The sequence below is a fragment of the Balaenoptera acutorostrata genome, chromosome 16 (assembly GCF_949987535.1).
Source record: "Balaenoptera acutorostrata chromosome 16, mBalAcu1.1, whole genome shotgun sequence".
Lineage (NCBI taxonomy): Eukaryota > Metazoa > Chordata > Mammalia > Artiodactyla > Balaenopteridae > Balaenoptera > Balaenoptera acutorostrata.
Genome location: NC_080079.1, coordinates 63,569,074 through 63,585,042, shown reverse-complemented (window position 1 = coordinate 63,585,042; position 15,969 = coordinate 63,569,074).

Below are 15,969 nucleotides of genomic sequence, written 5' to 3'. Positions count from 1 at the left end.
ACTATCTCTATTTGCAGATTATATGGTTTTATATACAAAACACCCTAACGAATCCTCCCCTCACACTGTTAGAGCTAATAAGTGACATTAGCAAAGATGTAGGATACAAGATCCATATACACAAATCAATTGTATTTCTGTATACTAGCAAAGACTAATCAGAAAATTAAGAAAACAACTCCATTTACAATAGCATCGAAAAAGAATAAAGTACTTGGGAATAAATTTAGTCAAAGAAGTACAAGACTTGTACACTGAAAATGACAAAAAAATGCTGAAACAAATTAAAGAAAACCTAAATAAATGAAAAGATATCCCACGTTCATGAATTGGAAGACAATATTGTTAAGATGTCAACATTCTCCAAAACTGATCTACAGATTCAATGCAATTTCCATCAAGATTCAAACTGCTTTTTTTTTTTTTTTTTTGCAGAAATGAACAAGCTGATCCTAAAATTCATATGGAAATGCAAGGGACTCAGAAAAGTCAACACACAGTTGATAAAGAAAAACAAAATTGGAGGGCTCACACTTTCTAATTTCAAATCTTAATACAAAGCTACAATAATCAAGACCATGTGGTACTGGCATAGGATATACATATAGATCAATAGAATATAATTGAGGGTCCAGAAATAAACTCACACATCTGTGGTCAATTGATTTTCAACAAGGGTATGAACACCACTCAACTGGAAAATAATAGTCTTTTCAAATGGTGCTGGGACAACTGGATATCTACATGGAAAATAATGAATGAACCCCATCTTATGCCATACACAAAATGCATCAAAAACTTAAATGTAAGAGCTAAAATTATAGGAATTTTAGAATGAAATATAGGTGTGATTGACCTTGCATTAGGCAACAGTTTCTTAGTTATGACACCAGAAGCACAAACAATCAATGAAAATAAATTGGAATTCATCAGAATGAGAAACTTTTGTGCATCAAAAGACACTATCAAGAAAGTGAGGGGGCTTCCCTGGTGGTGCAGTGGTTGAGAATCTGCCTGCCAATGCAGGGGACACGGGTTCGAGCCCTGGTCTGGGAAGATCCCACATGCCGCGGAGCGACTAGGCCCGTGAGCCACAATTACTGAGCCTGCGCGTCTGGAGCCTGTGCTCCGCAACAAGAGAGGCCGCGATAGTGAGAGGCCCGCGCACCGCGATGAAGAGTGGCCCCTGCTTGCCACAACTAGAGAAAGCCCTCACACAGAAACGAAGACCCAACACAGCCATAAATAAATAAAATTAAAAAAAAAAGTGAATATAGAAGTTTAAAAGTGAATATAGAAATTATTAAATACAAAAACAAACAAAAAAAAGGAAGTGAAAATACAGCCCATAAAATGGGAGGAAGTATTTGCAAATCATACACCTCATAAGGGTGTGGCATCCAGAATATGTAAAGAATTATTACAGCTCAACAATAAAAAGACAATCTATTTTGTTAAATGGGCAAAGGATTTGAATAGACACCTCTCCAAAGATATACAAATGGCCAATAAGCATATGAAAAGATATTCAACATTATTATTCATTAGGGAAATGCAAATCAAAACCACAATGAGATATAACTTCACACCCACTAGGATGGCTCATTTATTTATTTGTTTGTTTGTTTGTTTGTTTATGGCTGCATTGGGTCTTTGTTGCTGTGCACGGGCTTTCTCTAGTTGCGGTGAGTGGGGGCTACTCTTCGTTGTGGTGCACAGGCTTCTCATTGCGGTGGCTTTTCTTGTCGTGGAGCATAGGCTCTAGGCCCGCGGGCTTCAGCAGTTATGGTTCGCGGGCTCTAGAGTGCAGGCTCAGTAGTTGTGGCGCATGGGCTTAGTTGCTCCGCGGCATGTGGGATCTTCCCGGACCAGGGCTCGAACCTGTGTCCCCTGCATTGGCAGGTGGATTCTTAACCACTGCACCACCAGGGAAGTCTCAGATGGCTCTTTTTTAAAAAAAGAAAGAACAAAGGAAAGAGCAAATCTTGGCAAGAATGTGGAGAAACGAACCCTCAGACACTGCTAGTAGAAACATAACATAGTGCAGCTGCTGTGGAAAACAGTTTGACAGTTCCTGGAAAAGTTAAAAATGGGTTACCATATGACCCAGCAATTCCACTCCTAGGTATGTAACCAAAAGTGAAAATATATGTTCACACAAAAACTTGTAAAAGAATGTTCATTGAAGCACTATTCATAATAGTAAAAAGTGGAAACACCCTAAATGTCCATCAACAAAATGTGGTATGTCCATAAAATGGAATGTTATTCAGCTATAATCAAGAATGAAGTACTGATACATGGTAAAACATGGATGAATCCTGAACAATTATGCTTAGTGAAAGAAGCCAGTCACAAAAGGTCATATATTGTACGATTTCATTTATATGAAATGTCCAGAACTGGCAACTCCATAGAGACTGAAAATAGATTAATATTGTCAGGGGTTGGGGGAGAAGGGAATGGAGAGTGACTATGAATGGGTATGGGGTTTCTTTCTGGGGTGATGCAAATAGTCTGGAATTAGATAGAGGTGATGGTTACACAACCTTGTGAATATGCTAAAAATCTCTGAACCGTACACTTTAAGATGGTGAATTTTGTGTTAAGTGAAATTTTGTTATATGAATTATAGCTCAATAAAAAATAAGTTAAAGGCTATTCAGAATTTTTATTTCTTCTGGAGTGAGCTTTGGTAGTTTGTGCATTTCAAGTATTTCACTCATTTCATCTAGTTATCAAATTTACTGGTTGAACTTTGTTTATAATATTCTTATATTTTCCTTTTAATATCTACAGAATCTATTGTAATAGTCCTTCTTTTATTCCTGATTTTAGTTATCTGTGTCTTCTCTCTCTCTCCTTTTTTTTTCCTCATTAATATGGCTGGAGGTTGGACTTCCCTGGTGGCACAGTGGTTGAGAATCCGCCTGCCAACACAGGGGACACGGGTTCAAGCCCTGGTCCGGGAAGATCCCACATGCCAAGGAGCAACTGGGCCCGTGTGCCACAACAGCTGAGCCTGCTCTCTAGAGTCCACGAGCCACAACTGCTGAGCCTATGTACCACAACTACTGAAGCCCACGTACCTAGAGCCCATGCTCCACAATGGGAGAGGCCACCGCAATGAGAAGCCTACGCACTGCAACAAAGAGTAGCCTCCACTCGCCACAACTACAGAAAGCCCGTGCGCAGCAACGAAGACAAAACGCAGCCAAATAAATTAAATAAATAAATAAATAAATTTTAAAACATATGGCTGGAGGTTTGCCAACTTTCTTCATATTTTCAAAGAACCAGCTTTTGAAGTCAGCCTCTCTCACGGTCTCTCTCTGTCTCTCATTCTCTCTCAATCTCCCTTCCACCCCACCCTTTTTCTATTTTAAAAAATTTTTCCTCTTATCTTTATTATTTCTCTTTTCCTGGTTACTTTTGATTTTAATTTGCTCTTCTTTTTCTACTTTCTTGAGGTATAACTTAAATAATTGATTTAAGAACTTTCTTCATCTTCTAATACAATCATTTAATGCTATAAATTTCTAAGCACTGCTTGAGATGCACCCCACACTCTTAGATATATTTTGTTTGCGTTTTCATCCAGTGCAAACATCTTCTGATTTCCCTTGTGATTTCTTCTTTGGCCCATTGTTTATTTAAGAATATACCATTTAAATAACAAATATTGGGGTATTTTCCAGATATCTTTTTGTTACTGATTTCAAATTTATTTCTGTTGTATTCAGAGAATATGCACTATTCTGTGGCCCAGAATATGCTCTATCTTGGTAAATGTTCCATGAGCACTTGAAAAGAATGTACATCCTGCTGCTGTTGGATGGAGTGTTCCATAAATGTCAATTAGGTCAAGTTGATTGGTAGTGTTGTTGAATTCTTCTCTATTCTTACTGATTTTCTGTGTATTTGTTCTGCCGACATTCCTCTGTACTGAGAGGAATGTTGAAATCTACAACTATAACTGTAAATTTGTCTATTTCTTTTTTTAGTTCTATCAGTTTTTGTTTCGTATATTTTGAAGCTCTGATGTTCAGTGCATACACATTTAGGACTGTAATGTCTTTTTGATTAATTGACGCATTTATCATCATGAAATGTCTCTCTTTGTCCCTGGTAATATTCCTTGTTCTGAAGTCTACTTTGTATGATATAATCACTTGAAATTTCTTTGAATTAAGCTTTGCACTGTATATATTTGTCCATTTTTTTACTTTTAACCTATCACATATAAAATAGGCTTCTTATAGATGACATATAGTTGGATCTTGCCTTTTTACCCTGTCTTCAAATTTCTGTCTTTTAACTAGAGTATTTAGATGACTTTATACTTAGTGTAATTATTTATATCACTGGTTTAAACTTACCATCCTGCTATTTTTTAAAATCTATCTGTCCTATGTGGGTTTTTATTTGTCATTTCTTTTGTTAGCTTTGCTTTTTTATTTTTTTTCTTAGTTGCTCTAGGGTTTACATTACACATGTTTAACTTATCAAAGTCTACCTTCAAGTAACACTATGCCACCTCACATATACAGTAAAAACCTTATAACTATTCTTCCAGTTCTCCTCTCCCATCCTTTGTGTATTGTCACCATACATGTTACTTATACATACATTTTAAACCTCAAATACATTATTATTATTTTATCTTGAAATAGTCAATTATAGGCCCAAGAAGGAGTAACAGGGATCATATTTACCCTCCCATCCAACACAGTAATTTTTTAAAACAGACACAATGTAAGAAGCAAAACTTTCAAAGACACTAGACATCAGGCAATTAAGGAGAATGATCTCTGGGAAACAAGAAATAAACCAAATGAGCCCTGCAATTGCTGCAGCTTACTGCCTTGAAAGAGTTTTCAGGCCTCAATGCAGGGAGGAGGAATCCAGGTGGAGCCTAGTGGATTCCTCAGGTTGAGGGGGTAAAGCTAAGCATCTGGAGAGATACAGGCAGCTCAGATTCTCAAGTTAGAATAGCAAAAAGGAAAATGTTGCACAGAGAGAGAACCCTGGAAATCTACAGAGGCGCCCTCCTAAAAATTCAGCAGAGTACGAATAAGTGCATGTATGTGAAGAAATTACCCATGGCTGGGGGAATAAAAACTATATAAAAAGATTAGGAAACAGTTCCCAAAGCTCACACAGAGCCAGAGGTAGTGTCTCTTCCCACTGTCAGAGTGGAAAAGCTAATAATTCATGGGTTATTGGGTAGAATACCAGGAAGCTCTTGCCTCAATAATGGGAAATAATGAGCCCTAGAGAGTACTTCTCCAGATCTGCCTAACAAGTCATAAAAACAAGATTCAAAAGGATCAATTCTTTCCAAGTAATTCAGCTTCATCATCCCAAAGAGGGGTGAAAAAAACCAAGAATATTTACAGCACTGTATAAATAGCCATGACTCAACAAGGTAAAATTCACAGTGTCTGAGATCCAATCAAAGATTACCAGCCATACAAAGAAGAAGAAAAACATGATCCATATTGAGGAAAATAATCAATGAACTGAACCAAAGCCAGAACTGACAACAGATGTTAAAATTGGCAGACAAGGACATTAAAACTGTCATTATAACTATATTCCATATGTCCCAAAAGTTAAGTAGATACATAGATAATAGTTTTTAAAAAAATGAACATCTAGAATTGAAAGCTACAATGTCTGAGATGAAAAATCTCAGTGTCTGAGATGGAATTAATGACAGCCTAGACATGGCAGAAGAAAATATTAGTGAATTTGAAGGCATAGCACTAGAAACTATCCAAAATGAAACACACAGAAAAAAATTTTTTTATACAAGAGCATCATTGAACTGTGGGACTTCAAGGAGACTGATACAGTATAAGTAATTGGAATCTCCAAAGGAGAGGAGTGTTGTGGGGTGGAGAGGAGTGTTGTGGGGTGGAGAGAAGAGAAAAAGTACTTGAAGAAATAGTAGCCAAAACTTTTTTCGAATTTGATGAAAACTATTAACCCATGAATCCAAGAAATGCAATGAATTCCAAGCACAAGAAACATGAAGAGAATGACCCCAAGGCATATCATAATCAAATTGCTCAAAATCAGTAATAAGAAGAAAATCTTATCAGAGGAAAAAAGACACTTTCGAGAAGAAAAAAGGTAAGAATAATATTGCAGATTTCTTGTCAGAATAATTAAAGCAAAAATACAACTTTTTAATTACTGGGAAAATATTGTCTACCTAAAATTCTATGCTCAGTGAAAATATCTTTTAAAAATGAAAACAAGATGAATACATTTACAGATACTCAAAAGCTGAAAGAACTCACTGCCAGCAGATTTGCACTCCAAGAAATGTCAAAGGACATTCTTCAGACAGAAGGAGCATGACACCAGATGGAAATATGGATCTACACAAAGCAAAAAAAGAGCACTGGAACTGGTAACTATATTAATACAAATATTTTAAAGCTTTTAATTATGTGAATATCTTTAAAAGATAATTTATTGTTTGAACAAAATGATAACAGTATATTGTGTAAAATGTATGACTACAATAGCCCAAGGGCCAGGAAGAGAGAAATAGACATGTATAATTGTAAGATTCTTGTAATATGTATGTAGTGGTATATTACTTGAAAGTAGACTGTGATAAGTTAAAGAGGTAACTATAAACCCTAAAGCAAACACTACAATAATAAAACAAAGAGTGATATATAACAAACAAGCCGAGGATAAAATGGACTCATAAAAAATACTCAATAAATCCAAAAGAAGGAAGAAAAAAGAAAGAACAGATAAAAGGTTTAGTAAATAAATAGCAAAATGATAGATTTGAATATAACCATATCAATAACTACATTAAATGTACATGGTCAAAACACCCCAATTAAAAGGCAGAGTTCATTAGAGTGGATAAAAAAGCAAAGCTCAATTATATGCTGCCTACAAGAAATGCACTTTAACTGTAAAGACAATTACGTGTAAAAGGTTAAAAATACATAACATGCTAACAGTAAACAAAAGAAAGCTGTAGTGGCTATTTTAATATCAAACAAATATCTCAGAGCAAAGAATATTACCTAGGATAAAGAACTTCATTTAAAATAATAAATGAGTCAATTAAGGAGAAGTAACTAACAGTGCTAAACATTATGCCCTTAATAACAGAACTTCAAGATACGAGAAGCAAAAACTGTTAGAACTGGAAAGAGAAATAGAGAAATCCACAATTATAGTTGAAACAGTCAATACTCCTCTCTCAATAATAGAGGGAAAAGTAGGCAGAAAGTCATTAAGGACATAGTAGATTTTTAACAACCCTACCAACCAAATTGACCTGAATGACACTTGCAGAACACTCCAACAAACAATAGCAGAATATCGATTCTTTTCAAGTGAACATAAAACATTTATAAAGATAGACCATACTCTGGGTCATAAGACAAGTCACAATTAATTAGAAATGATTCAAGTCCTACAATGAATGATCTACCAAAGCTCACTTGAGAAGAAATAGACATCCTGAATTACCCTATATCTATGAAAGCAGTTGAATTCCTTTCCATAAAGAAAACTCCAGGCCCAGATGGCTTCACTGGTGAATTCTACTAAACATTTATGAAGAAAATAATAACAATTCTACAGAAACTCTTCCAGAAAGTAGAAGAGGAGGGAATACATCTCAATTACTTTTGTGAGGCAAGCATTACCCTGATATCAAAATCAAAGGCATTATAAGAAAGAAAACCTATAGTCCAATATTCTACAACAACAAAAAGCAAAATGCCTTAATAAAACATTAGTGAAGTGAACCCAGCAACATATGAAAAAGGTAGTACAACATTACTAGTGTAGCTTATTCCAAAAATTCAAAGTTGTTTTAACTTTCAAAAATCAACGTATTACACCAGCTTAATAGACTGAAAAAGAAAAACCATATGATCATCTTAACAGATATAGAAAAGGCATTTGAGGAAATTAAATACTCATTCATAATTTTAAAAAGAAAATTCTCAGCAAACTAGGAATAGAAGGAAACTTCCTCAATCTGATATAGGGTATTTATGAAAAACCAACAGCTAACATCACATTTAATGGTGAAAGACTGAATCTTTCCTCTTAATACTGGAAACAAAGTAAGGATTTCCACTCTCACCACTTCTACTGAACATTGTAATAGAGGTCCTAGCCAGTGTGAGCAGGCAAGAAAAAAAGAAGGTACACAGATGGAAAGGAAAAATTAAAACTATCTTCTTCACAGATGACATGATCATGTCTAAGAAGAAAATCCTAAGGGATGAAAAAAAAAGCTACTAGAATTGATAACTGACATGGTCACAGGATATAAAAATGTATTGTGTTTCTGTATACTAGGAATAAATCATTTGAAACTCAAAATTTTAAATACTATTTACAATAGAAAGGAAAATATTAAATACTGAATACTTTGGAATAGATTTAATAAAATATTTACAATTCCTGTACAAAAGAACCTTTCTCATATAAAGAAGAACCAAATAATGGAGGGACGTACCATTTTCATGAATCAGAAGATTCAATATCATTAAGACACCAATTCTCCCCAAATTGTTCCATTGGTTGCATGAAATCCCAATCAAGATCCAATCTCATTTATTTGAAGAAAAAGCACAATTTGATTCTAAAATCTATATATATATATGTAAAGGACCTCAAAAGCCAAAAACTTTGAGGGAAAAAAAGAAAAACAACAAAGTTGAGGGACGACACTATCTGTTTTCAAGACTTATTATACAGCTATACTAAAATACCATGGAACTGGAGTAAAGACAGACAGTAGTTCAGTAGAACAGAATAGAGAGATCAGAAATAGAACACTCATATATGGATAATTGATTTTTTACTAAGGCACAAAGGCAATTTAGTGGAGAAAGGATGTTCTTTTGAAGAAGTGGTACTGGAACAATTGGATATTCATATGCAAAAATAAAAAGAACTTTGATTCATATAATATCATATATAAATATCACATACAAAAGTTAACTCAAAATGAATCATGTAACGAAATGTAAAGCCTAAAATTATAGCACTTCTAGAAGAAAACTGAGAAGAAAATCTTTGTTACCTTCAGTTAAGCAAAGATTTGGTAGATGTGGTACCAAAAGCATGAGCCACAAGAGAACAAATTGATAAACTGGACTTCATCAAAATTAAAAATGTCTGTTCTTACTCTTAAGAGAATAAATAGACAAGGGACACACTTGGAGAAATCTTTGCAAAGTATATAACTAATAAAGAATTTATATCCAGAACGTATAAAGAGATCTTGAAATTCAATAATATGAAAACAAACAATCCAATATAAAATTTGCAGAAGATATTTGTGAAACAGATACCTTACTAAGGAAGATATCCAAATAGCAAATGAGCACATGAAATGATGTTCAACATTAATAGTCATTAGGGAAATACAAATTAAGTGCCACTTCATACCTATCAGAATGTCCAACATTAAAAAGACTGATTATACAAAATGTTGATGAGGATGTGGAAGAACTAGAACTCACATACATTGTTGGTGGTTATATAAAATGTACAAGCATTTTGGAAAAGAATTTGGTAGTTTATCTGGTTGTTAAATGTACACTGGTAATTTAATCCGGCCATTCCTCTTTTAGGTATTTACCCAACACATTACATATGTCCATGCAAAAACATGTACATAAATATTTATAACAGACTTGTAATAGTCCCAAAATAGAAACAATTCAAACACCCAAACATTCCTCAACAGGTGAATGGATCAACACATCTTGGTGTATCCAAACAATGGGATACTGCTCAACAATAAAAAGTAGTAAAAGCCAGTCACAAAAGAAAACATACTGTATGATTCCATATTTATAAAACTGTAGAAACTGCAAACTAATCTATATTGACATAAAGCAGATTAGTGTTTACTAACCTGCTTAGGTAGTGATGTGGGGAGATGTGGAAAGAAGGGATTACAAAGAAGCACAAGAAAACTTTTTGAGTTGAGGGATATGCTGAATTTTTTATTTGTGGCGATGGTTTCACTGGTGTGTACATGTGTCAAAACTTATCAAATACTTTAAATATGTGTAGTATTGTGTGTGAATTGTATTTTAATAAAGCTGTAAAATATTTTTTCTTCCAGTTTTATTGAGATATAATTGATGTACAGCACTATATAAGTTTAAGGTATACAGCATAATAATTTGACTTACATACATCATGAAATGACTGCAATTAGTTTAGTGAACATTCATTACCTCATGTAGATACAACATCAAAGAAATAGAAAAAAGTTACTTTTTCCTTGTGATGAGAACTCTTAGGGTTTACTCTCTTAACAACTTTCCTATATAATGTACAGCAGTGTTATTTTTATCATGTTGTACATTACATCTCTAGTACTTACTTATCATATGACTGGAGGTTTGTACCTTTTGACTGCCTTCCTCCAATTCCCCTTCCCCCAACTTCCCCACCTCTGGTAACCACAAATCTGATCTCTTTTTCTATGAGTTTGGTTGGTTGGTTGGTTTCTGAAGTATAATTGACCTACAACACTATGTTAGTTCGTGATACACAACATAGTGATTCAATATTCCTATACATTTCAAATGATCACTATGATAAGTCTAGTTTCCACCTGTCACCATACAAAGATATAACAATTATTGACTATATTCCCCACACTGTACAATTCATATCCATGACATTGATTTTGTAACTAAAATTTGTACCTCAATCTCCCTCACCTATTTCTCTTCTCTCCCACCCACTCCCCTTGGCAACCACCTATTTGTTCTCTGTATCTATGACTGTTTTTGTTTCGTTATGTTTGTTCCTTTGTTTTGTTTTTTAGATTCCACATATAAGTGAAATCGTACAGTGTTTGTCTTTCTGTCTGACTTATTTCACTTAGCATAATACCCTCTACGTCTATCCATGTTGTCACAAATGGCAAGCTGTAAAATACTTTAAGTCAATTATATTTTAAAGCGATCAAAAAGTATTTTTAAAATGTCTTTTATATTTATTCACATTTCTGCATTTCCACCACTCTTGATTTCTCTATTTCTATCCAAATTTCTACCGGGTATTATTTCCTCCTTGCACAATTTCCTTTCATGTTTCTTGCAGTGGATGTTTGCTGATGATGAATTCTCTTAGCTGTCATTGGAGCAAAAGGTTTAATTTTATTTTCATTTTCAAAAACAAATTTTTTTCTGGGTATTAAATTCTAGGTTGATAATTTCTCTTTTAGTATTTAAAGACATTATTTTATTATCTTCTGGATTGAATAATGTCTCACAAGAAGTCTATTACAATTTCTATATTCCTCTATATGTGTCTTTTTCTTATGGCTGCTTTTAAATTTTTTATTTTATCACTGGTTTCAGCAATTTTATTGCATTGTGTCTTGGTGTGGTTTTCTTTATGTTTCTCCTGCTGTGGGTTCATTGAGCTTCTTGGATCTGTGGGTTTATAGTTTTCAGCAAATTTGGAAAGCTTTTGGTCATTATTTGTTCAAAAAAAGATTTGTCTCCGGGCTTCCCTGGTGGCGCAGTGGTTGAGAATCTGCCTGCCGGTGCAGGGCACACAGGTTCGAGCCCTGGTCTGGGAGGATCCCACGTGCCGCGGAGTGACTGGGCCCGTGGGCCACAATTACTGAGCCTGCGAGGCTCCGCAGCGGGAGAGGCTGCGATGGTGAGAGGCCCGCGCACCGCGATGAAGAGTGGCCCCCGCTTGCCACGGCTGGGGGGGGCCCTCGCACAGAAACGAGGACCCAACACAGCCATAAATAAATAAATAAATAAATTTAAAAAAAAAAATATTTGTCTCCTTTTTTTGTGTGTGTGTGACTCATTGGATTGGTTGAAAATGTCCCACAGTTTTATGTATTTTTTTTCTATTTTTTTTTCCTCTCTGTGTGCTTCAATTTGGATCATTTTTATTCCTGTGTCTTCAAGTTTACTGTCTTTTCTTCTGCTCTGTCTAATCCATGGTGAATCCCATCCAATGTATTTCCAGATATTGAAAATACAGTGTAATTTTAGATACTGAATTTTTCATTTCTAAAAATTCCACTTGAGTGCTTGTTATCAATATATCTTCTATTTCTCTCTGCATCACAGTCATAATTTCTTCTATTTTCTTGAACATAGGAAGCATATTCATAATAGTTGTTTTAACATCCTTGTCCACTAATTCAAGCATCTCTCTCATTTCTGGTCTATTTCTAATGTTTGATTTTTTCACCCAGAATGGATATTTTCCTGCTTCTTTGCACACCTGGCAAAATTATGGCCCTCAAGAACACTCTATGTTCTAATCTAGAAAGCTGTGGATATACTACCTTACATAGAAAAAAAAGTACTTCGCAGATGTAATTAACTTTACTAATCATTTGACCTTAAGATAGGAAGATTATACTGTATTATCTAGGGTGAGCCTGACATAATCACATGGGTCCTTAAAGCAGAGGCAGAAGAGGAAATCAGGGAGATTCAGAGCATGAGTGTAACTTGATGTACCATTGCTGATGTGTAGGTAGAGTGGGTATCGTGACAAGGAATGTGGGGAGCCTCAAGGAGCTCAGGGCAGCCCCTAGCTGACAACCAGCCTAGAAATAGGACCTCGGGCCTACAACCACAAGAGCTGGGAAGACGATCCAGAGGAGAACTAAGCAAACTGGCTCCTTGATCTCAGCCTTGTGAGACCATAACCAGAGTGCCCTGATGAGCTGTGCTGTGCCTGGACTTCTGACCCCAGAAACTGTAAGATAATAATTGGGTGTTGTTTGAAGCCACTAAGTTTATGGTTATTTGTTATGGCAGCAATAGAAAACTAATACATCTGGTAACTTTTGGTTGGATGCCAGACATTGTGAATTGTACCTTGTTGGGTGCTAGATATTTATGTGTTCCCATAAATATTTTTAGTTTTGTTCTGGGACACAAGTTATTTGAAAACAGTTGGATCCCAGGACTTCCCTGGTGGTCCAGTGGTGAAGAATCCACCTTGCAATGCAGGGGACGCTGGTTCGATCCCTGTTGGGGAACTGAGATCCCATATGCCGTGGGCCAACTAAGCCCGCGTGCCACAACTACTGAGCTCGTGTGCCCCAACTAGAGCCCACGTGCTGCAAACTACAGAGCCCACGTACTCTGGAACCTGTGTGGCACAACTACAGAGCCCATACACCCTGGAGCCTGCGCACCACAACTAGAGAAGAGAAAAAACCTGCACACCACAACTAGAGAGAAGCCCACACGCCACAACAAAAGATCCTGCATGCCTCAACGAAGATCCCACGTGCTGCAACTAAGACCCGATTCAGCCAAAAATAAACTTTTAAAAATAATAAATAAATCTTTTAAAAAAATAGTTGGATCCTTTCAAGGCTTGTTATTTTATCTTTTTTTAGGGTGATTCCAGAGCACCCTTTATTCTAGAGATAATTTAGCCCCACTATTCGGGATATACTTCTGGGGACTCTAGCTGATGTCTCCTGTATTACAAGGTTTTCCCACTCTGACTGGGGTGAACAAGAACAATTCCCAGGCCTGTTTGAGCTCTGGAAATTGTTCAGTCTGTTGCTCTCTAGTAGTTCTTTTCCTGGTGGTTTTTTTCACATGTGCTCAGGTGAGTTCTTAGCCAAAGACCCAAGAGGACCCCTCTGCTGTGCTCCAGAACTCTTTCTCTCTTTGCAGTTCTCACCTCTCCAGTACCCTTCCCCACAAATTCTAGCCACCTTGGTCTCTCCGAACTTCAATCTCTGTTTCCTCAATCCAGAGTGCTAAGTTGGTGAAATTGTAGGACTCACCTTGCTTGTTTCCTTTCTCTAAGCAATTATAGTCCTGTCCTGCCAGTTGTTCAATGTCAGAAAACCATCGTATCCTATATGTTGTCCAGATTTCTGGTTGTTTAAAATGAAAAGGTAAATTCAGTTCCCATTACTCCTTTATGGCTAGAAACAGAAGTCTCTGGGGGAACATGTTAAATACTGAAGCATGGATCCCATCCCAGGATGTCCTGCAGGGCAGACCTGGGCATTTTTAAAAGCACTCCTAGTGGTTCTAATGTGTAGCCAGGGTTGAGAGCCACTGACCTGCAAGAGCTGGAGAGTGAAACCTGCCTGACTGCAAGGTTTTCCACCCCATGGCACGTCCATGTCTTTCTCATCTGATCATCAGAGTCTGGGCTGCCTTATGCTGGGTTCTGTGGAGGTTGGACCAACCCATGTGCCAGGATGTCCTGAACAGCAGTGGGGCTCAGCTCCTGACTTTCCAGTGGCCCCACTGAAGGGCTGTGGGCTGAGGCGGCCCTTCACACCTTCTCCTCAGCTCAGAGCCCCTCCTGACATTCAACTCCCATCTCTGCTCCTGCTTGAAGCTGCTGATAAAAACACAATCAGCCTCTTGAATTCCCCACTCACTCCCTAAAGATGGGGAGGCATCAGTTGCTACGGAGATGGCACAGCTGGAGCTATTTGGTAGGGGCAGATGACAGGGAGGATGGCTTCCCTGGGTCCTCCATTCCCCTCACACCTTGGGCCAGGGTGTCTGGATGTGACAGGAGAGGGGAGTGGTCACAGGAGAGGGGAGTGGTCTCAGGAGAAAGTCATAGAATTCGGGGGTGGGGGTGGATCATTAGAGACTTTTTGTCCAATGCTTTCATTGTGCTGATGGGGAAGCCAAGCCCAGAGAAGCAAAGGGACTATCCCAAGGTCATTCAGAGTCCATGAGGGGCAGGGAGGGGGCAGGTGGATAGCCAAGTACCTTAGCCACCTGCCTACCTCTCCTAAGATCAAGGGCCTGAAAAGGAACCAGGCCATGTTAAGTGACTTGCCCAGGGTCCCTCAGCAGGCTGAAGCAGGGCTGAGGGCTCCGCTGTACAGACTGCTACTCTGGAAGGTTGAAGGGCTGCTGCATCTTGGCTCACCCTCCCTTTCAGGGGCCTTGATTGAGCCGTGTGGTTCCCTTGGAAACAGAGCTGCTTGTCTCCTGGGGTCAGCAGCACTTAATCTATGGTTACTACAATTTTGATGCCAGTGGGGGAAGGGACCCCAAACTCTCTCCACATTCCTACACCACCCTCCACACTGCTGCTCCATGAGGGTGCACGTGCTTTCTGTCCTCATTCTCACATGCAGCTTCCTCACATGTGGGATACATGCATGCACACAAGCATGCACACACGCTTTCTCCCAAGCTCAGAGAGCTTTTAATGACTCTTGTTTTCTAACCCCCAGCTGAAAAGGAACAATCGTGTACCTACAAATTACCCTCCTTTTGTGCCCTGAGGTTGCCCAAGCAGTAGAATTGGAACACCCTTTCCTTTCAAATGCTATCTCCACAGCAGTATAATCAGATTAAGAGTAGGATAGGGGAAGCAGGCCAGAGGATCCATTTTCCTTGCCCCTCTACCTCCTACAAGACTCCAGTGTCTGCCAGGAAAGTCCAGGCTATGTTGGGACTTCGGACACAATGAAGTTTTTAAAAATCTGCATTACAATTCATCACATATACTCTGCTCCTGGTGGAGTCCTTTGAGGGCTGGCTTCCTGTCTAATCTCCACTCTAGCTCCCTATCACGCTGGCTCCCAATGGGTGTGTGCTGAATAAAGCTATCCTGGGTTTCAGGAAGGCGGAGATGAAAACTTTGAGCCAAGATGGATGTGGTCCCACATCCCATGCCCTGATTCTGACCCATGAAAACAGCTGACATCAAGGAAGAAAAGGAACGGCTTCTAAAGTGTCAATTAAGGTTTACCAGGGACCCAGGCAGAGGATGGAAGGAGAAACATAGCCCAAACCAGAAAACAATAGGTTTGAAATGAACCTGTAGTTCAGAGGAGAGTGTCTGAATGAAGATAAACTGGGAGAAAAGAACTTCACGCAAATAATAGAAAAAAAAAAAAAAGGCAACAGCAGGACTTATAACCACTGGAAAGTCCAGGCAGTACAGTTAAACCAG